Consider the following 23,945-nt stretch of genomic DNA (forward strand, 5'->3'; position numbering starts at 1 on the left):
TAATGGCACATCGTAAGTTTTTATTTTATACCTCTAAAGTTTCAAGTGGAGAACATTTAAAATTGAAGGCAAATAAATAATAGTATTCTCTGATGCTAGTCTTGATTTTGGTTGTCATGAATAAAGGAAAGCTTTTGATCTTATGTTCAAGGTCAAAATGCAGAAGACTGCAATTATCCAAGACTCCTTGTAAACACGGGTTTCTAGAGCTGGGTGTGGTAGGCTGAATAACGGCCCCCGAAAGATGACCACATCCTAATTCCCAGAACTTAAGGTGAATATGTTACCTTACATGGCAGAACAGACTTTGCAGCTGTGATTAAATTAAGGATTTTGAGATGGGAAGAGTATCCTGAGCTATCCAGATGGGCTTGATGTTCTCTTGAAGATCCTTATAAAAGGGAGGCAGGTGGGTAAAAGCCAGAGATGATGATGTGACGATGGAAGCAGTGGTTAGAGTAGTACCATTGGAAGGAAGGGGCCATGGGCAAAAGAAGGTGGGTGGCCTCCAAAACTAAAAGAAGGCAAGGCATGGGTTCTCCCTTATAGCCTCCAGAAGGAACCAGCTCTACTGCCATCTTGATTTTAGCCAAGTAAGACTGATTTTAACTTCTGACTTCCAAAGCTGTAAGAGAATGCATTTTTGTTGTTGTAAGCCACTCCACTTGTGGTCATTTGTAACGGCAGCAATAGGAAGCTAATAAAAAGGGTATGCTTAAGTGTTATTGCTTGATAAATTGCCAAGCAATTCAACCCCACTGTGCATGTTAATTCACTCAATCCCATGGCAGCAGGATGGAGTAGAAAGAGCACATTCGTGGATCAGACATAATCTGAGTTCCAATCTTGGTTCTGTCACTTACTGTGTGCCTTTGGGCAAGTTACTTCACCTCTCTGACCCTTAATTTTCTCACTGGCAAAGCAGTGATTGTATTTCAGATCCACTAGAATTATACCCCTACTCTAATAGCAGTAAACCACCCAGATAGAGCACCCCTAGAGATTGTAATTTGGCTGGTCTGTGATAAATCCTGAAATCAGTATTCTGAAACAGCTTCCAGGATATTCAAATAAGAACTTACTGGAAGAACTGGCCTTGGTTGCTTAGGTTTGTCTAAGTGCTGAGGTTCTCTATCGATCTGGGCATGCTTCTTTCTGTCCAGGTGTTTTGTCAGATTTTGAACTCCCAACTACTTGGGCTCCTTTTTGGCATTCCTGACCTTCTCACCAGACCTATCTTCTAAGCTCTGGAGATGACCTTCTTCTTATTTTCTGCACTTCTCACTACATTTCCTGCCTTAATCCTGGGTACTGTTTCTGCCTGGGTGCATCTGCCCATTCTCTGTTATTACGTGTTCATTTTTAATATTTATAGCAATATTCTACTCTCTTGTTTTGATCTACTTCCTTGTTGAAAACCCATCCACTTTAAAACATCTGATCAATGAATAAAAACTAAAAACAGTCTCCAAAAACCAGAATTTCAGGGTCCATCCCAGCGATTGCCATGGATCTTAGGCACAGTTCCTTCAAATGGAATCCAAATGTGGTTCACAAGTGAAAAATTGGATCCATCTGAAAGTACCCCTTAAGAGAGCTGGGTTATACTAGGCAGAGTTTCCTGTATTATGGGGAACTGAAATGTAAAGGTGATATTTTAAAATCCTGATTTTTAAAGAATGTGCAAATTTTAAATTTCCCCTCCTGTCGCACTCAAGCTCTGTAACTCTATTCTCAGTGGTGAGAGGGCCTGGATTTCTAGAGATGAAAACTGGTGGACAGTGGAGTCCAAGGGGACCGTCACCTCCACAGTGAATGGGAGGATGGCCCCATCCCCCTTCTTCCCCTTGTCCTTTCCCTTCTCTCCATCCCACATAGTTATCTTCAGCATCTGAGAGCCGTATTCCTTTCATTCTGCATACCCCAGATTTCTAGATGGTCATTGTATGTGTGGCTGGATTGGCCTGGCAAATCCAGCAGGAATGGGTTTCTTGGGGTCAAAGTTGGGCAAGGAGTTCCTAACTGAGGCATTAGGGGATTTTGTAAGCCACAGATGGCCAAGCCTAAGCATGTAAGAAAATCTATAGTGTAAATACTGCAGAGAACATGGATATGTATATTGTACAAAGAGAGGAGAGGGCCTAGGGCCAGTGATGGGTTGAGATGGAATCAGAGTGAAACAAACAAGAGGATGCTAAAACAATTTCCTCCAGCACTGGTGGTTTGGGCTGCTCAACCCTGGTGCATGAGTGGGGTACTTTAATTCAAAGGGCCAAGCAGAGCACACAGGGTCTCTCAAAATAGGGTACTGCAATGAGGAACAAGAAACAACTCTCCTTGCCTAGCCTAGCCATGTCTGTGCTATTATTGATCATTCTACTGCTTATCATTACTATATAGTTTCAACTCATAGAGAAAAATCATTAAGAGGAATGCAAGACTTTTCCAATGACTTCAATTCATGCACATGAACTATCAATAGCAAAAAATGGGAAACTCTCATGTGGCATTGAGGTTTTTAATTCTTCCAAGCCTGTCAGTATAATATGACTGGCAGAAACTGAGGTGGACAAAAATGAATTTTTGGCAGATTAAATTTGTTCTAAAAGCATGTTGTGCATGTAAGTCCCCTTCTTTTGGGTTTAGTATTTAAATAATTTATGCAGTTATTAGGTAAATTGGGTATGCACGCATCTGCAGAATATATAGGGGTGCATCCTTCTCAATGTTGATCCCATAGTTTTATTATCAGAAATTAGGAGTGGCCTTAAGAAGTAATTGAAACTGTTGGTTACTTGTGAGAAAGAGAAGTTCAGCTTCACCTAGGCTAAAACGGAAATAATTGTATTTAGCAGTCATTCACTAATGGTTAAGTGCATGATATTTAATTATTACTCCAACCACAAATAGCACATTCAGCTACTTAGGGGTGCACTCTGCAGGTGAGTCCTCCAGGAAGATCCATCAGGATGCAGTTATAAGCAGAATCAGATGTTCTACAGAAGTAATATTACATTTATTTTACCCTGGAAACAACTCAATTGTAGCATCTGCTCTTAATATTTTTAAGGCAGAATTTTCCCTTAATGTTTTTTTGGTGCAGGATTCTGAGTTTTCAAGTATGGGTCTAAGTACTCGAACAGGTTAAACATTTTTTTCCTTTTGGGATCAGTGTTCATTCCACCCAGTTATGCCTGTAGCTCACATAGATGAGTAAATAAGGAGACCTCTGGAGGGGTGAGGACACAAGACAGGTTGCTAAATTTTCACAGCCAAATGTCAACTCTGCGGAAAGCACATCTGGAATCTAAAGCGTTTGGCTCTCTCTTCAATCAGCAATGCAGAAATAGGCACTTAAGCCTCTCATTGGAGAAGTCAAGTTTGAATTCACTGCAATCTAATGCTTACCAAAGACTCAGGCGAGACACCTGACTTTGAGAGACGCAGCCTCGAAATATTAACTCTCCTCTTCTAGGTCAGAGGTTCTCAGCCCTGGCTGCACATGGGGATCACCTGGGGTGCCTTACAAATACCTAAGCCTGATTCCACCCAGAAAATTTGATTCAGACTTCAAAAGAAAAAAAAAGATTCCAGGGTTGTGAACTATTGTTCTAGAACCTTGTTTCTTGTTTCTCAAAGTGTGGTCCACGGACCCACAGTACTGGCTGGAATCACCTGGGAGATAGTTAGAAATGCTCCACTCTGGACCTGTTGAATCAGAATCTGCATCTCAACAAGATTCCCATGGGATCTGAATGCATTTTGAAGTTTGAGAGCCCCTTTTTAAGAAGGTGCTGTAAGCTTTCTACTTGTATTAAGTCAGGTCATCAAAAACCATACCAGCAGAACTCTCTGATGAAATGCCTTCAATGAACTCCAGTTTCATGATTTGCCTGAGAATCAGTATAGTCTATTTCTTTCAGTTACACAATTCTTATCAAAGACATTTTTAAATTATGTTCTCTATATTCCTCATGCAAGAATCCATTTAATAAAAGTCTTTTTGCATTTTAGTGACAGAAAAAGCACATCTCACAAGATTAATTCAAGTACCCCTTTGATATAATTTTGAATTCTTGGAGACAGTCTAATTTATGAAAGTCTCTAAATTTTATAGGTGTTCTTGGAGTACTCCTATTTCATAAACTAAATACGGTCTTTAGGAATATCTTTGGAGGCGACAGATTTTACACATTCTTTCCAATAATTTGGTCTCAAAAGAAACTGTACTTTTCATTTGGCTTACTGATTTTTGATGCTCCATGAGTTCTATGCGTAACTATGGGAACTACTTCATTTCTCTGTCCATGGATAATAGTCCAAGGGAGTTTGGGGAGCCATCATCCTTGTGTAAATCAGGGAAACACATTCCCAAGTAACATTAGTGGATACACCCGGAATGGACTCATTAGTACCCACGCTTTAATACCTGTGTCCCTGCCCATCAGCTGCAATCCAGCCATGAGAACTGGGAAAAGTGGAGAGCAGTGGTTTTCCAATAAGGTCTTCAGACCAGAAGCGTCAGCATCACCTGGAGTGACGGTTAATTTTATGTGTCAACTTGGTGAGGTTGTGGTGTCCAACTGTTTGGTCAAACATTGGCCTAGTGATTACTGTGGAGGTGTTTCGTAGATGGGATTAGCATCTCCAAGCAGTTGAGTTTAAGTAAAAGAGCTGACCCTCCAACATGTGGGTGGGGCTCATCCAATCAGTTAGGGGTCTTAAAAGTGAGAAATGAGGGTTTCAAGAATCAGAAGGAATTCTGCTGTGAGACTACACCCCCCACTCTTCCCTAGCCTCCCCTATAGACTGAGACTAAGATGTCAACATCCCTCCTCCAGGAATTTCCAGCTTCCACATCCCCATTCAGCTTTCCCAGCTGGCTTGTGCAAAAAGCAGATGGATCTTGGGGGATGACAGTGGGTTATTGTAAACTTAACCAGGTGGTGACTCTGACTGCAGCTGCTGTTCAGATGTGGTATCATTACTTGAGCAAATCAACACATCCCCTGGTACATGGTATGCAGCTGTTTATCTGGCAAATGCTTTCTTCCTGATACCTGTTAGTAAAGACCACCAGAAACAGTTTGCTTTCAGCTGGCAAGGCCAGAAATACACCTTCACAGTCTTCCCTCAGGGTATACCAGCTCTCCAGCCTTATGTCACAATCAAGTCCACAGGGACCCCAATCACCTTTCCCCTCCACAAGACATGACACTGGTCTGTTACACTGATGATGTTATGCTGACTGGACCTCGTGAGCAAGAAGTAGCAACCACTCTAGACTTATTCTAAGACATTTTGCGTGCCAGAGGGTAGGAGATAAATCCAACAAAAATTCTATGGCCTTTCAACCCAGTGAAATTTCTAGGTGTCCAGTGGTGTGGGACATGTTGAGATATCTGTTCTGAGGTGAAGGATAAGCTGTTACATCTGGCCCCTCCTTACAACCAAAACCAAAGAGGCTCAATGCCTAGTTGGCCTCTTTGGATTTTGGAGACAACGTATTCCTCATTTGGATGTGCTACTCTGGTGCATTTACCAAGTGACCAGAAAAGCTTCCGGTTTTGAGTGCGTACCAGAACAAGATGAGGCTCTGCGACAGGTCCAGGCTGCTGTGCAAGCTGCTCTGCCACTTGGGCCACATGATCCAGCTGACCCAATGGTGTTGTAAGTGTCAATGGCAAATAGAGATGCTGTTTGAGGCCTTTGGCAGGCTCCTGTAGGAGAATCACACCTGGGGACTTGTTAGAAATGTAAATTCTCGGGCCACATTCAAATCTACTGAGTCAGAATCTCTGGGGGTGGGACCCAGCAGTCAGTTTTAAGAAGCCCTCGATGATTCTGCTGTATACTTAACTTTGAGAACCACTGAGAGCAGTACGTCTGAGGTGGGCCCGGAGGGTGCGCATTTCTAACAAGTTCCCAGATGATGCTGATCTGGGACCGTACTCTGAGAACTACTGGTGAGGAGCACTGAGGGAGAAGGCAGAATTTAAACTGATTTCATTTAAAGCCATTTTTGGATGTTTTCATTCTGAGAATTTTAATTCAAAAATAAAATAAAACTGAACAATAAAGAGGAATGTTTTTTCCCCCTGTTCCTTGAGTCCATGGCTCTTTTAAAGCCACTGTCTTCTAAGCTCATTTCTGAAATTCTACCTTAGGACTTTAGGGGCTAAGATATTACCATTATGATTATCAGTAAAGTTCTCTCTTGACTTAGCAGTTGGCAAATGGAATGCAGTGAAGATGGTTTGAAATTCCATGAAAGGGAAAAAGTTTGGGTGGAAGTCATGGAAACCAGTGGTCACCTCCTTAGGTTATTTTCCCTGAAAGATTTCTACAATTCTAGTGAGTAGATACAGACACACACCACAGATTCCCCTGATGGGATTATGAAGTTTGTCTGTCAGGTTGGAAAACCTCAGCATCCTGGGCTTCTGCCCCCCATCCCCCAGCCCCCACCAAACACAGACAGATCCTCTAGTCAGCCATCTGTCAGCTCTTGGCAAAACACGATTTCCTGTTCTCAAGATAATGTTTTAAAATGGCTCATAAAAGGTTTCTTGGACATAACTAGTCCTTGCAAAGCAATATTTTGATGATTAAATTATAAATGAATCAAAAACATATGAGGTGAATTTCCCTTGGGTTTGGCAAAACACACTTTGGACTTTATTCAGTCCGGAATATCTGATAGATGGTTTCAAATGTTTGTAGAATCAAACACGACTTCATTTTTCCCAGTTCCCTTTTACGCTATAGTAGTTTAAGGAGAGGACAAAGATTTCTTAAAATTCCTTTGTTCCTAGGTTCCTAGATCTCTATACAAATGTAGCATTTATTCACTTAGAAGTTACAGTTGACTGAATATATAATATAGTTAGTTGCCAGCTACACTGCATTTCTCTTTCCTTTGGTTTCAGTATAGTTCAAAAGGTTTCTTTTAAATTTATAAATGAAAGGGTTCAGACGGGTTGTTTCAAAGAAAAGAAACTCCCTTGTCAATAAACTTCCACTTACCTACAGAGGTTCAAATTAACTGCTCTTTTAGCAATATGTGGCATTTGAACTCTGCGGCACAGGCTAGCCATGTGTCTAGTCACACAACTCTGTGTGCTAGTCTGTCATGGTTCTAGAAGGAAACCTCTATGTGGTCAGAAGGAATGCTTACCTCTTGGACACTTTCAGGTGGGGCATTTAAAAAAAAAAAAAGGAGCCTGAGATTTGGATATGGGAGTTCGTCCCCAATTATATATTGTTAACATGTTTTAATCTAATAAACAGCTCTGGGACTTTTTAGACAAAGCACTCTATGTATTTGGAAACTATTACACCAGAGGCACAGTTTTACTAAGGGTCCTGTGCTAATAACCCTTCAAACCTAAGCACTGGGTGAATATTTAATTTCTTCATATCTCAGGGACATAGGCAAATCCCTATTAGCCATACTAACTTGGGAAATTTTAAGAGACTTCAAATATCTATTGCAAAAGTTCAAAGATAATTGGCATCTGAGATGAAACGCAATGTGAGCATATTACGCTGGTTTATTTCAGGTTTTCCAAATCTAAGAGACAAATAGAATAACCATTCCTTTTTATTAATGAGTGTGTTCTGTAAATTAACTGTAGCTCTATCAATGTGAAATGCAAGAGTGATTAGGAGAATAATTCTTCTTACTAACATGCATTTTCTACGAAACATGAAATATTCAAACTTTTTAATTAAACAGCACAGCAACATAACATGTCCTATTTCTGCAGTTACCAAATACTTTTAACCACCCCTTTGCAACAACAACAACAAGAAACCTAAAAGCTAGGAGAGAAAAACAAGATTCCTGTGGGAGGGAAGAATTTGAACAAAAACAGGAAGGTAGGAAAATATGAGATGTAAGGAGAGAATACTGGAAAAATAGAATTACAAACAAGAAACTAGAGACCCAGATGGGGCCTAATTAACATCAATTCTTCTCCTTCTCCAAGATCCCAAACTCGGAAACATCTTCCTGTGACTGCACCTTTCATGGTCACTCTGCCTGGGATTGACTCTCTGCTCTACAGTTTATTAGCAGGGGGTCCATGAGCAAATTACTTTACTTCTTTGGACCTCACTCTTCTGATCTGTAAAATGGGAGTAATTGTTCCTGCCTCACAGGATGGTTGGATTGAATGAGACCGTTTAACAAGAGCCTACAATAGCACCCAGAAGAAAGTAAGTGCTCAAAAAAGAAGAGCTGGGATTTCTGCTCTGATGAGGCCACACTTTACACCTGCAGAACATGCTATGTACCCTCCCTGTGATCTTCGACGCTCAGGCCCTACCTGTTCCAACAATTGATCACCTCCACCTGACTTCAGGGTCTCCTTTGACCCCCTTCCCTCCTCTTTGCCAGCCACGTGCAATCATTGGCCAAATTGATTCTACTCTCTAAACCACTTATAATTTATCTCCTCCCTGACATTCTTTATTGGCATCACCAGGTCCAGGCTTTTGGTACATCACTGCCAGCGTGGCAGACTGGAAAAAGCATCCTGGGTTCAAATGCTAGCTATGTGGCCTCAGCAAGTTCCTTATCTCTCCCAGCCCTAGATTACCTCTCTATGGAATGGAGACATTGCTAGGTCTGCTATGACAAATACCACAATTGGTTGATGTAAACAACTGGGATTTATTGTCTCACAGTCTTGGAAACTAGAAGCCAAAGGTGTTGGCAAGGCCATGCTTTCTTTAAAGTCTGTAGCATTCTGGTGATGGCTCTCCCGCAGTCCTCTGTCACACACGATCTGCCTCTTTGTGTTTTTCCTCTGGTTTCTCCTGTGTCTGAATTTCCTCTGCTTATAAGGATTTCAACCATATTGAATTAAGGCCCACCCTGATTCAACTTGACCTCATGCAAATAGGATCTTTGAAGGTGCTACTCACAAATGGGTCTTTGAACATGTCTTTGTGGGGGACATGATTCAATGTACTACAGCTACCTCTCAGGTTTGCTGTGCAGATTAAATGAGATGCACTAAGGAAAATGCTCAGCAACTACTAGGCACTCAACAAGTGAAAGTTGTTGTTATTATTTATTATTTTCTCCATCACAGCAATAGCATGGTAACTGATATGTGTACCCACTATCTCTCTCCATTCACTCCATCCTACGTATTGTTTTAAGCTCTGGCCGGATCTCTTCTGGGCTTGTTATTCAAGTTATTTCCAATGATAGCTATAACCAATTACTTTCTTTTCACCCTCTGCTTCAAAAAAACAGGGGGGGCTGGTCACTGTTCTTCCTGTATACTCCAAGCTTGCTTTCTTCCATGACTTTGAATCATACTTACTCCCTCTCTCTCTGCTGGCAATGTCCTTTGCCTTCCCCCCTGCCCCCAAACATTCAACTATACCTTTTAGCCCTCAAGACTGTCCCTTTAAAACAGGCTTTTCTAGCTGGAATTAATCTCTCTCTTCTCAACCTCAATAACCATTTTCTTCTGTTTTCATGGAAGCTGTCATTTTCCATATTTTCTTATAACATATACATATATGTTTCATTTCTCTGAACAGGTATGGGTAGATCTGGCTCATGTTTTTTTATCCTGCTAAACTCTTTGCACAACATCTTGTCCTTAGTTTGGTAGGCAGTATATGCTTTACTGAATAAATACAATAACAACAAAAAAATGCAAGGTAGTTTTTTTTTCCCTTATCGGAATGATGGAAATGTTTTGGTAATGGATGGTGGTGATGGAAGCACATGTGGTTAAAAGGGGGGAATGTTATGTCGTATATATGGTAACAGAATTCATTAAAAAAAAAATCCATGGAATTGTTCTATGCAACCAATGAGCCCTAAGTTAAACCATGGACTACAGTTAATAGTACAATTATAAAAATATGCTATTATCAATTGTAACAAATGTTCCACACCAATGCAAGGTGTTAATAATAGGGTGGTATATGGGAATCCTGTATTTATGCATGACTATTGTGTAAACCCACAACTTCTCTAATAAAGGAAAAAAACACATTATTCGAGAAATTCTACATGTGATTGTTTATATGAGCAAACTATCTTAGGAAAGAGTTTCTAATTTATATGGAAGCCGAAGGGAAAAAAATTCTAGTTTTTGTAAAGTCTATTGACTTGTTCTGAGTGTTTGTCTTTATCATTTTCAGCCTCTAGGCCCTTTTTTTGGGCAAGCCATGAACCTTGAAATGCGGCCTAAATAATGCAGACACATTCTGAATTACATCACATTTCTTTCAACAGCCTCATTCTAATAATCCAAACAAGAACACCTGACACTTGAATAGAACATTGCATCCAAAGAGCCTGAAGCTTGGGGCAAACTAATTTAGTACACTAACTCATTATTTCCCTGTCTCCAAAATGGATCCTGGTATACAAGTAAAACTCATTATTAATAACAGAGTGAATCCTTGTTTGTGCCTAAACCACACACACCAGGAGAAGGATCAGGAGATATAATCATGATGCTCAGAGAACTAGTATTTCCTTCTTTGGAACTGGAGACATACCTAACTTTTGATGAAAAAGGACTTGACAGAGTGTTTTACAAATTGCTAAATGTTGCTCTCTTATGTTCCTCCTACCATAATTTTCCACTACCACCAGTTGTTTCAAAAAGAAAATCAAGATCCATGTCTTGCTTGCAAGATTTCCTCCCTTATGTTGCATTTTCCTGTTTGGAAATAGCATCCAGACTGCTAACGGGGAACTGGAATGGACTCCACCCAGAGTGGGCATTTGTCCAGCTAAAGGTAAAGCTGCCTTGTCATCACTATTCAGAGGTGAAGGAGGAAGAGGAAGCCAAACCAGCACTTTCAACCCTTATCCAACATAGATTTGCAGATCCCCGTTTCCTCCCCCTTCTCACTTTCTCTTTCTTGTATTTTCATTTCTGTGAATTCAGAACAGGTGTCAATTCCCCTGCACTTCTCACATTTGTGGAAAACACCTCAGCTGTGATCTAGGCCTGGTATCTCTTTCTCTAAAATCAAAGATCTGAAATTTACAAAGGAAATTATTTGTAAATATCACTTGCAAATGATCTTCCTCTCTACTCTCGAATTCTCTCTCATTCAAGAATGATGAAAAAAAAAAAAAATATATATATATATATATATTCCCCAGTATCTATGTCACTGAATATTACTCACCATTCATATTGAATGGGCAGGGGGAGAGTTAGGGCTGACTTAAGAGCTCATGAAAAGTAAGCATGACTATGCAGAATGAGTCATGAACCTGGATGATCTTCTCTCTTTGGGACAGAATATTGAAAGGAAGTGAGAAATTATCCAAGAAAATGCCACAATCCTTTCAACCTCAAAGGAGAATCTAGTCCAAAATCATGTTAAATCCATCCACCAAGCACAGCTGTCACTACAGAGATACAACCTTGCTAGGGACAATCTGTTAGTTCTCTGACACATCATCTAGTTGAAGGTCAATAAAAAAGGTCCTCACTTTCTTTCTTAGTTAAAATATCCTAGGAAGTAAAATTTCTCTTAAAGCTTGAGCCAGGTCTACCAGGTCTCCTTTCAGATAGTCTCCTGAAGGTAGTTTAGAGAAATAATTTTCCTTTATGGAACTGACCAATTCCTAAAATAAGAATACATCTTTTAGTAAGTATTCGTAATGAACTTGCTAGCGTTTTGACTTAGGATCTCCTCTGTTCTCAGTAACTCTGGGAAAAGGGTGGGAATTATTTGTCCCACATTCCACCCCTTTTTCATTAACATTCTAATATTTCCAAATTTGGGTTTTTTAACATCTCAAATTTGCTTCTTGGTTTTTGAATTTTTTTTTTCTTATTTTTCAGTATTTCTGTCATTTTTTTTTTTTTTCTGTTTCTCTTAATTTTGGATATTGGTATTTTCATTGCAGTTGGTTTGCTTGGAAGAAGACACACCCTATAACATGCTTCATTTCGCCACCTTTATGACAGTCTCATGAGGGATTTTTATTTAGTTAGTTTCCTAGAGAAGCCCAGGCTATACCTGGAGGGCCTTCTATGAAATCCTTTCTCATGGTGCTTTCCTCTACAAGAGTGGATTGGGAATTTTATAGGAAGCTGAATACTCAAGATAAATAAAAGGCACTAAATAAAGGCCTTTTGACAACTTTATCCTTTGGATTAATTATACCACTGTTTTCATACTTTGTTTTCGTATGTGATCAGGAGTCTGCTTTTTGCAAGGCATTAAAGCTCCATGTTATGAGACTGCAAAGAGAAATGAAAAACACAGTCTTCAAGGTGCTGGACAAGGGTAATGGATTTTGCATTGTCCCTTGTGGAGACTCAGAATGTGTAGTCATGGATCACAATCACCCAGCCTCATGAGCTGGCCAAGTACGGCTAAAAACCAACAAGAGCACCGAGCCCTGCAGATTCAGGAAAAGAAACGGACAAAGCCACAACTAAAAGCAGTGCCGGATCAGGGCAGCCAAGCCTGCCGCACCAAACTGCAGCCATTGGAAGGTGTCTGAGGCTCTTCAGAGAGAAGGGCTACTTTGTCGTTCCTTGGCCTCTCCTGGTGTGCACCACCCTCCCTCCAGCTGGGATCATCAGGGATAGTGGGACAGGGAGTCTGAAGACAAATGTTCCCCACTTGGTGCTACCACTGAAAACCAGTCCAATTGACTTTTCTTCCCAAAACACAGGGCCTCCTCATATAGAGGAATGGATGTGCTAATGAGTTAATTCCAAAAACATATTAAGAATCACAAATGAGGAGCTAAAGTTGCATAACAGATTCTTTACTATCTGGCATATCAATGGGAAAGCGTGACTTCATTTTGAATATTTTGGTCACTAAGTACATAGTAAGAACAATAACAATAGCAGGTGCTATTTACTAGGTATTTATTCTGCCAGGCACTATTCTACCTGCTTTTCTATTTCTGCCTCATGTCATTTACTTTCCATAGAACCAATGAGGTAACTACCGTTGCTATCCCATTTTGCAGATGAGGAAACTGAACCTTAGAAAGGGAAGAAACTTTCCCAGTGTCACTCACTGAACAGGTGGCAGAACTGGGATGGGAACCCATATCAGTATGATTACAAACCAATGCTTTTCACCAGAGCACTGACATGCTGTCCTATGGACTGGATTTTCAAAAGCAGTTCTAGTTTATATCTCCTGGCCCATAAACCACTGAACTGTCCCAGAAATGGACACAACTTGGCATCCAAACTGCATTTCCCCAGACTGTCCCTGACACTGAAAGTAACACAAAAGTCCTTTGTGCTTGGTGTGGAAAATGTGGTCACCATGATGATTCTAGGCAGATTACCAACTTTCAGGAAATTTGAATGCAAGGCAATGCACTCAAAACTAAAACTATTCAGGGCATCAAATTATATATTTTTTGATGGAACTTGTAGTGTGTGGAGGCCACCCTTATGAATCTCAGTCATTGTTATATTATTTAAGTGCAGAGATGCAGGTTTCCAGCAAGCTTAACTGATGACAATCTAGATAAAAAAGAGCTCTGTGTTGACATTAATTTTTAAGTAGTGCTTTGTTGGTGGACCGCCACAGCCTAAGAAAGGGGCCCAACTGGCTGTTCTCTTATATTAAGAATATTTACAATATTATGGTATCTATTATTTCAAATGTGGGCTTTAATTAGAAACCCCATTAGATGATGCCTTTTGGCTTTGCTGTTGTATTTAATTTTGTTTGTTAGATATCAGAAGAGATGTTGGTGATGGGGCCAAGGAGAGAGGGATATGTGGAAATTCATGACCAACAAAGTCTTTTTGATTCCCAAACGTGATACATGGTCTTGAAGAATTGAGAACAACAGATTTAAATACCATTTTTCTTCTGATATTCAAATATCTCTCACACCTATAATTATACCACTCTGAACGCTTGTTTTCACTAAACACATTCAACTCATAATTTGTCCAAAGCTGGGGAGTGGCGAGAGACAACAAAACCCTGAGAATCTTCTTATAGATCTCACTGTAAGGATATTTCCCTTTCATTCAAAAATCCCAATATTTTGTTGAGAGTACTTCATATGGACATCAAAAAATAAATTAGAAATTTACTCTTTCCCACAAAAGCTTTGCCTCTCTCCCAAGTTCTCAAGGAGCCAGTGAATAGATAATCCACTGTAACATTTCTCATTCACGCCCAGTGAGTGAGCTGTTATCAGTTCACATACTGATTTTTTTATCTTCATGCAGCAAATCTTCTCAAAATGCCACTGCTGGAGCTGGGACCCCACCAAACCTATTGTTTATCCTTTCATTTTCCAAGTCTTCTTTCCTTTTTATCATGGACAGCTTCTTCCCTCCCCACCTCCCTAAAATAACAGCTGCTGGTTCGATTTTTCTTTTTCTGTCTCTAAGTCAGAAACTTCCTGAGGCTCCTAGAACCGCCGGCCTCAGCAGGCGTCCTGGACTCCACGCAAGTCTCCATTGCAGTGAGATTTCCAAGTCAATCTCCCTGATCCGAAAAACATCCCTAGTTTTGTATCCATCTGCTCTTAGTTTGAGGCATCCGCACGGACCACAGGGGGTTCTGAGACCTCTTATGAACCGGGTGCCAGGATTTAAAAAAAAACCCAAAATTGGTATTGGCAGTTCCAAAACAGGAAAATTCTCCAAACCGAGCAAAACATAAAACCGATACAAAATCCAACCAACAAACGCGCACACACAGAGAACATCATTTCAGATGCAAATACCTACCTGAACGATTTCACAAAGCTCTTTACTCACGCATCTATCCTCCCACTCTGGATCTGCCTTCTGTGTCTCCAGGAGCCGTGCTTTCCTAAACTGAGCAACAGTCTCCTCAAGTGTTGGGCTCTGAAAATGCACATGCTACACACGCCCACAGCCAGCCTCCCGGTACCAGGCGGCCCCAGCGCCTTCCTTCCCGGGCCCCGGAGCAGCCGAGGGCCAGTTCCCTGACCGCGCAGCAGCTCCCACCCGGGAAGGCGCGAGTGGAGGGAAGGGCGCCGAAAGGGTAGGCTCCGTTCAGTTCACCCGGGACTAGGGAGCCACAGATCTAGGTGGTAAGGGTCAATCTTAATTCCTTCTCTAACCGCAAAATCCCTCCGCAGATCATTTCTCAAGCCCGGTTCCCATCCCGGAAAGCGTGCAGGCGTGCCGATTCCCCTTTAGCTTTGCTTGCACGCGCCGAGCCCCACCGGCTCCGCCGATGGGAAAGGGGTTGCTTCTTACCTTCTCAAAGTCCCAGTTTCTAAAAGGCTGGTGGGCGTCTCCAAGGGGCCACGCGTTTTATTTGACATTGGAGGCAACCAGTTTCAGAAGCGGGGAACATTTCGAAATGAAACAGAAAGTAACCCGGTGCTCCAAACCAGACCCCCCGACCTGTACTCGGTCCTCCCCAGCCTGGGCAAGTCTTCCACCAGCCCCTCAGCAGCCGTTTCAGCCTGGAGAGAACTCAGAAGAAACTGCAACTTGGGATTCTGGAACTCCGGGCCTGGGCTGCTTTTTTTTTTTTTTTTTTTAAGAGTATTTGTTGAGCTTTTTAACATGCAGTTTGTCTCCTTCTGCAGGGAATTACTCAGTGGGCCGATCACCTGACTCACAACAGCTCCATTATATAATTCAAACGGTGCTACTTGAGTTCTGATCAGAAAGCTCACCCCTCACCTCCCCGTCCCTACGGGGCAGAGCCAGGTGGGCGTTGGGGGCGGGGGGAGCACTCAAAACATCAAATAATGACAATTAACCTCTTCATGAACCTTCAGTGGGGGTCTACATATTGTTGATAAAGGGTAAAGGGTTTTTTCTAAATGCCATTGCTGGACTAGCAGGGATTTCTGAAGAGGTAACTAGAGCAGTTTCCTGGATTTTCTTTTAGGGCGGATGTCTGAGATAGATCACTGAATGATCTTCGAAGGATACAGCACATCATTATCAGTTGAAAAGTCTCAGATAGATTTATAACACACGCAAATTAAACTAAACCTAGAAAGCTTATTATTTTTTGCCACATATCTAAGTTCCATCAAGTGCCAAGGTGTAGGTTGGTGTTTTAGTTTGCTGGGCTGCTCAAGCAAATACCATACTATGGTTTGGCTTAAGCAATGGGAATTTATTTATTTACAGTTTTGAGGCTAAGAGAAGGTCCAAATCAAAGCATCATCAAGGTGACGCTTTCCTCCAGAAACCAGCCTTCTGGGGCTGGCTACCAGCCAGCCTTGGTTCTTAGCTTGTCATATAGCAGTGCACATGGCGGCCTCTTCTCTTTCAGTTCTGTGGTTTTCAGCTTCTGGCTACTCCCTCGGTGGCTTTCTTTCCTTCTGTGTGGATTTCATTCCATTTATAAAGGACTACAGTACTGGGATTAAGACCCATCCTGATTGGGCTGGGCTACTCCTAAACTGCAGTAACCGCATCAAAAGGCCCTACTTACCATGGGTTCACACCCACGGGAATGTATGAAATTTAAGAACACGTTTTTCTGGGGAAACTTACAGCTTCAAACCACCACAGCTGGGTTGAGACAACTTCAGTCAACCTCCCCGCCCTAACCTTGATCCTCATACATCGTCACCAGCCATGTCAAATAAGGACAACATCCAAGGACTGCATGCTTGCTGTGGAAACATCTCCTAAAAGCCTTCATTTTCAGCAGGATTGTAATTTCTAAAGCCAGTCACTAAAGACATTTTGAAGCCACCAGTGTCTTTCCTGGGTGAAGGTAATAAGAATCATTTTAATCTGTCCCAATTTCCCTGTTTTAGCATCTGTCATGAGCAGAGAGCAAGTGTCTCCAATCACATGATCCATATTAAGGGGCAAGCATGTTAAAACATTGGAATTGATACATCAGTGAGAGACTCTTATAGAAAATTAGATCACATAAATGAGCATAAAACTTAATAATCATTAAATATGATGATTAATGTAAAAAGTTCCAACCTGTTTGCTTTTTTATATCTCAAAGCTGAGCTGAACTGTATGCAGGGAAGGCTCTGGGCTCCCAATTTTTTCCTAGCCAGTAGAGCCTTGGTGCTGAATATGGGACATACTTGGAAAGCAGTATATTAAAGTCTGCGGGAACAAAAGCTAAAATCGATCAACCTCCTTTCGGTCTTCTGTAGTCACTATCTGACCCCAGGCCCCGTTTCTGCATCCCTCCACCCCCGCCTACCAGTGGAAACTGCCTTCTCCTTCCTGCCCATCTCCATCAGCACCGTCAGTATACCACTAACGCATTAAAATATTCAACATTAGACTGGTACTGTGTCCTGAGTATGACTTTCAATGTACATTGTTATTGTCTATTCACACACTTCTCTGCAATGGGCTTGGGGTAATTATTGGTCTCATCATACAGACACAGAGAAGTCAGGAAATGGGCAGGAATGTGAAGCCAGGTCTCCTACTTTCTATTTTGAAAAAGAAGATTCAGATACATGTGAGAAAAAAATATAAATGTGTAAACCTGAATGACAGATTGATCTGTGTTTATATCTCTCCCTCCAGGTGTAGTAAATACAATGTGTTGTGGCAGTTGCTATGGAAACTCCTTTCTAAACGAGAATAAGGATTCATAGTAAGATATCAGAAAACTGTGGGCGGTGAGACCCTCCCCAGTAAAGAGAAGATGAGCAGTAATACAAAATATATTCTCGGTCTGTATATAGGTTGTCATTAGTTATTGACCCCACACTGCAAAAATTGAATTTCCTACAGCAGCGCTGTCAAATAGAAATACAACACAAGCCACATATGTAATTCTAAATTTCCTGGTAGTTGCATTTTAAAAGGTTTTTTAAATGGTGACATTGGTTTTGGTAATATATTTTATTTAGCCCAACATTTCCAAAATATTGTCATTTCAACATGTAGTTAATATAAAATTAACAAAATATTTTATCTTCTTTCTGCACTAAATCTTTGAAATTGTGATGTCTATTTTATACTTACATCACATCTCAATTAGGATATTTCGAGTGCCCCATGGCCACATTAGACAGCCCAGCCCTAGACTGTGTTTGTCCAATTTGAGCTTGGAATTTCTTCTTTCAATACACATTTGTCTGTCTACTTGCAACTTTGGGAAAAAATAAATTGCATTCATTTGGTTCTAGCCCTGTGGCATAATTCAAGTGTTCTCTTGGGTAGAGCAAGAAATCATCAAATAAGCTTGGAATTGAAATGGTATTAAAGATTTAGCTTCTTTCATGCCTCTAGAGGATTCTGAAGATTAAAAAAATAAATCCTAGGCTTGTAAAAAGTTTCTTCCTTGGGTTGCCCCCAATTACCCAAGTTAGGAACCTCAGATTCACCCTTGACTCCACTTTCTATATAAACTCTCTCTCTGACCACTTCTCCCACCCCCTTTAATGGACGAGTCCATCTTATCAAGTCTATGTGTCATCTGTTCTCAAGTCCCTGGGCCTTTGCTATAACCCAGATGATGACAAAGGAACTCCTGCCTGGTCTTCTGGTCTCTCTGCCTCCACTCTCCACCCAGTCAAGTTCATTTTCCACACTGCCTTCCTTGTTAGCCTGTATTAAAAGCAGACATTTAATCAAGTAGCTTCTCAGCTTAAAGCCTTTAACAGCACCCTACTGCCTTTTGAATAAAATCCACACTCCTTGCAGTGATAGGCCGGGCAATCAGAAACAGGCATTGGGGAATTTTTGCAGTTCATCTCCTCTCTACACATCCTTTATCTGACCTTGGTCTACATACTTGACCGTGTCATGATTTCTATGACTCCATGCCTTTGTTTAAAGGAATGCCTTTCCTTAAAATTAGCCTACTCTCGACCAAATAGCAAAATCCTTCAAGTTTGGCTCAACTATTTACTGTAGCTTTTCCTGATCTTGCAGTCACAATTGACATCTCCCTCATCTGTGTTATCATATCTCTTTTATAAACAGATGTTTTTAACATTGATCACATACTACTAAAATTATATGATACGCTAGACAAGGACCTCCTCAAGAATAGGGAATGTGTGTCATTTATTTTTGAATACACCTTGGGACCCAGAATCTCAATAAATGCCCAAGGAATTCCAATCCCTTTTCCTCTCCATTTCTCCCCATTCTGATGCTCTAATCACTAACCACTCTAATTATCACCATCACCACCATGTCATCACATTGTTGTCAACATTTACTGTTAAGATTTAGGCACCTACTATTTACTAGCCACTCTCCTAAAGCATTTTACACCCATTTCATTTCATTCCGACAACAAATCTTTAAGATAGGGATTTATCCCCATTTTTTCCATTGATATGGTATGTAGAATATGGTTTCCCTTATTCAAGAAGTGTTTTAAGGTCATGCTCAGAAACATCAATTACAAGTTTAAGTGCAGTTTTGTCTCCTAAATGGGTAGGATCACGTGCTTTTTTCACTGACCCTGGGCTACTCTGTCTTTTAAGTGCACGTGTGTCTTTTTATAAATATTTTTCACACCTCTATCTCTTTAGAGCTTCTAACTTGCAGCAGGTTAAAAAAATGGACAGCCTTACTTGGTAACATTTTGCCTGCTGTAAGTGTGCGGTGCCCTTTCAGTAAAGGCACAAGGAGCTCTGCCATGTGGATGTCACAGTGTGTGATGTTTAGTTTTGCCGCTCAGAGTCTTTTTTGACTTTATTTCTGAATTTTCAGTAGACTGGTGGCAACTAAGTTTATTAATGCATTAAGAAGTGGAGGGACAAGAGAATGGTTTGCTCATGGGAGCCCAGGGGTTGTGCTTACTGGGTTTTAGCACGATGAACAAATGATTTTCCCACTAGGATGTCAGCTGCTCGGGAGTATTAATTCTTTTCTCTCCTCTGTTCTCACAATCGCACTAAATAAACAGTTGTGCATATGCTAAGGACTTTATAAATTCTTGTTTACATGAGATGAAGAGAAAACACACTTAATGCTTCACATTGTAGATACATATTTCTGCACACATAAACAGCATAGTAGCTTTGATGTTGATAGAAAAACTATTACTGATGGTGTTTCTGGAGACAGGAGCTGGGACAGCCTCAGACTTGGAGGAGGGGGTTGTGCTAAAATGACTGGGGCTAGAGAGCAGAGGAGTCTTGGGAAAGCTTAATGCCCTCATTGTGTTCTGTGTGCCCCAGGGGTCAGCCCTCTGTCACCACTGGCTGGACTGACAATTCACTGCACAGAGCAGGGCTGTCTCTGCTGGGAAGGTATTTAACATTTGAGCCTCAATTTCCTCATCTGTAAAAAGGGGATGAGGATTTAGAAAATAGATGGATAGGTAGATAGACAGATGATGGATGGATAGAACATTATGGCAAATGTGACAAAATGTTAAAAGTTGGTGGATCTGGGTATGTGGGTGGGGGTATGTTCTGTGTATGTCATGTATTTTTTTTTTAATTCAATTTTATTGAGATATATTCACATACCATGCAGTCATACAAACTGTACATTCAGTTGTTCACAGTACCATTATATAGTTGTGCATTCATCACCAAAATTAATTTTTGAACATTTTCATTACCATACACACAAAAATAATAAGAATGAGAATTAAAGTGAAAAAGAACAATTAAAGTAAAAAAGAAAACTGGGTGCCTTTTTTTTTTTTTGCCCCCATTTTTCTACTCATCCATCCACACACTGGACAAAGGGGAGTGTGGTACATGTGGCTTTCCCAATCACACTGTCACCCCTCATAAGCTACATTTTATACAATTGTCTTCAAGATTCAGGGGTTCTAGGTTGTAGTTTGATAATTTCGGGTATTTACTGCTAGCTATTCCAATACATTATAACCTAAAAGTGTTGTCTATATTGTGCGTAAGAGTGCCCACCAGAGTGACCTCTCGGCTCCTTTTGGAATCTCTCTGCCACTGAAGCTTATTTCATTTCCTTTCACATCCCCCTTTTGGTCAAGATGCTCTCCATCCCACAATGTCGGTCTGCATTCCTCTGGCATTGTGGAGTCATATTCCATGTTGCCAGGGAGATTTACTCCCCTGGGTGTCAGATCCCACATAGTGGGGAGGGCAGTGATTTTACCTGCCAAGTTGGCTTAGCTAGAGAGATAGGGCCACATCTGGGCAACAAAGAGGCATTCAGGAGGAGACTCTTAGGCACAATTATAGGCAGGCCTAGCCTCTTCTTTGCAGCAATAGTCTTCCCAAGGCAAGTCCCATGTGTGTGTTATTTTTGAAACTATCCTGTAAATTTGAAATTATTTCAAAATAAAAAGTTTATTAAAAAAAAAAAGAAACAACAATAAAAAACCTAACCAAACAAACAAAAAAGGAAAATGAGGATATTGCAAGACCATGTCTGTAGAATGCTTGGCAGAGTGATGGGCTATTGTCAGTGTCAGTGAATGGAAAATGCTTATGCTTAATGTTAAATATTATTGATACTACATGATAATAAGAAAGTGTTGGAGAGGGGATGAGGAAGCTCAAAAGATGGCAGAATCTGTGTGAGCTCCTGTTCCACCATCTCATCCCACCACCTTTTCATCCAACTTGCTGTTGGCAAATATGAAGATGGGGAATTTATTGACTTATATGACCTCTTCTTCCTTCTTTTTTTCTTTTGTCCCTCCCTCCCTTCTTCTTTCTTCATTTTCCTTGCTCCTCCCCCCTCTTTCTCTTTTTCTCTCCCTTTTCCATCTAGTACTTTTTAAATGAGATTGTTTTGTTCTTTGCTATTTTTGGCCAATGAACAAGGCTCTTTGTCTGGAGAGCTTCTTGCCAAAGCCGTATTAAGCTCACCAGGTTGCTAAACTTAGACTGGCCCATTTCTCCTCTCTCGTGCAAGGTCTGCGATATCATAAACAAGAAAGGTATGAGGTCAGAGGATTCTTGTTCCGAGCAAAGGGGCCCGCTTCCCACAGAGCTTTCCAGAAAGAAGGCAGCACCTGACGGGAAAGAGATCTGAGGCCTTTGGAAGAATCTATAACAGGGCAGTTAATATGTCCGCCCCCTGCCAAGTCAGTGCTGCTGCCCATCTCAGAAGTCATTTTTCAAATCGCTTTTTGGCCAGTTCAGCATAATGTCTATAGGACAGCTTTACTTTGGGAGAGCAACAGCAAAAGGCAGTTTCCCTGAAGGTTAGGCAGTTTATCTTTGCTTCCTTTAATTCTCTCGAAAACACTATGTGGAATTTACATCATGGGTGCAAGTAGGATTAAGACCTGAGGAAGACACAATGGGAGATTGGAGATGCTTGGTAGCTGGTGTATTGGGGCACATGGATAAGGCTTTTGAAGGCAGATGCAGTGGAAACAAACCAGTATTGCCACCTATGGACTTGGGTCTGGTTATTTACCTCTGTTTCTTCCTGTGTAAAATGCCGATAATAATAAACCTCTCCTAGAGGGCCATGGGGTAGATCCGTGTTCTGTTAGCTAATGCTGCTATTATGCAAACTACTAGAAATGGATTGGTTTTTATAAAGGATGTTTATTTGGTTACAAATTTACAGTCTAAAGTCCATGAAAATGTCCAAATTAAGGCATCAGTTGAAGTATACCTTATACTTCCTTGATTCAAAGGAAGACCAATGGTGTCTGGAAAACCTCTGTTAGCTGAGAAGGCACGAGGCTGGTGCCTGCTGATCCTGGGTTGTGTTCCAGCTCCTCTCTCAGCTCCTGTGTGTTCTTCAAAATGTTGCTCTTGGGCATTTTGTCCTCCTGTAGCTTCTCTGGGCTTGCATCTCCAAAGCGTTAGCAAAAGTCAGCTTTCAGCGGCCATCTCCAAAATGTCTCTCTTGGCTGCAGCTACTTTGAGTTCCTTCAGTCTGTGAACTCTTTTATAGGACTCCAGGGATTTAATTAAGACCCACACTGAATGGGCTGGGCCAACCTCTATGGAAATAATCCAATCAAAGGTATTACCCACAGTTGGGTGGGTCACACCTCCATGGAAGCAGCCTAATCCAGAGAGTCCAACCTAATCAACACTAATACGTCTGCCCCCACAAGATTGAATTAAACATATGGTGTTTGGGGGGACATAATACACCCAAACTGGCACAATCCAGGATGAGGTTTATAAAGCACCTTGCACGGATGGATAGAGTAGCTGCTGAACGACACTGGTTTCTAAGCTTTACTTTCTTCATGTGTAAAATGGAGAGAAACTACAATGACCTCTTTACAGAGTTGGTTGGTGGAAGTTAAAAGAGTCCTCCTGCAAATGGGAAGTACCTCATGTATGTGTCTTTTCTCCCATCCACTTCTGCTCCCAAATCTCCACGTGGCAGATTGTATTTTCTGAAGATGGACACAACAGTATCTCCCATCCTACGTGCTTTTCCAGAACCTTGCCAGCCCCCCATCAAGTGGTAGAATCTAATTCCCTTTCTCTCTGCATCTGAGGAGGCTTGTAACTTGCTTGTAACCAGAGTGGCAGAAGTCATTCTGCGTGGAGATGAGGTCATAAAAGGCAATGTGGCTTCCACTTTATTAGCTGGAATACTTGCTCTTGAAGTCTTCAGCTGGCAGGTGAGCAGTTGACTGCACTGAGGCCACCACACTAAAGGAAGCATCAAGTTTCCCACGTGAAGAGACCACAGAGAGAGTCCCTGAGCATATATGAGCAGAGAAACATGCCTGGTCAGCCCCATATGCTCCAACCCTCCTCAATCTCCACTGTTCCAGCTCCAGTTGCTGCAGCCTCATGACATACTGGAGATGGAACCACCTTGCTGAGCCCTTCCTGAATTCCTGAGCCATAGAAATCATGAGAGAAAATAAATGATTATTGTTTTAAGCAGCTAAGTTTTGGGGCAATTTGTTATGCTGAGAAAGATGGTTGAGACACTCTAGTAGCTGTATAATAAAAACCCAAAGCTTCCGGTATTAAAGTCTAGGCATGGCCCAGTAAAGGCTTACATGGCTTGGCCTCCTTCGTCATTCTTTCAGCCATGGGGCATGGACTATTCTATACCTGGTGGAAATTA

The 23,945-nt window shown here is 41.3% G+C and overlaps 1 protein-coding gene across 7 annotated transcripts in view; it reads right to left on the reverse strand.

The window, feature by feature from the left end:
- The window catches only part of PHACTR1 (phosphatase and actin regulator 1), a 581,688-nt gene that overhangs the window by 338,041 nt on the left and 219,702 nt on the right, over positions 1-23,945 (reverse strand). The window contains exon 1 of one of the 7 annotated variants that reach the window (XM_037842150.1): positions 15,231-15,435. The exons of 5 other annotated variants lie outside the window; for them this stretch is intronic. The gene's annotated coding sequence lies outside the window, so the exon portion shown is untranslated. Of the gene's footprint in view, positions 1-14,732; positions 14,823-15,230; positions 15,436-23,945 lie in introns of those variants that run through there. One more of the 7 variants, XM_037842149.1, reaches the window with a different exon arrangement.

This window comes from Choloepus didactylus, chromosome 7, assembly GCF_015220235.1.
Source record: "Choloepus didactylus isolate mChoDid1 chromosome 7, mChoDid1.pri, whole genome shotgun sequence".
Classification (NCBI taxonomy): Eukaryota; Metazoa; Chordata; class Mammalia; order Pilosa; family Megalonychidae; genus Choloepus; species Choloepus didactylus.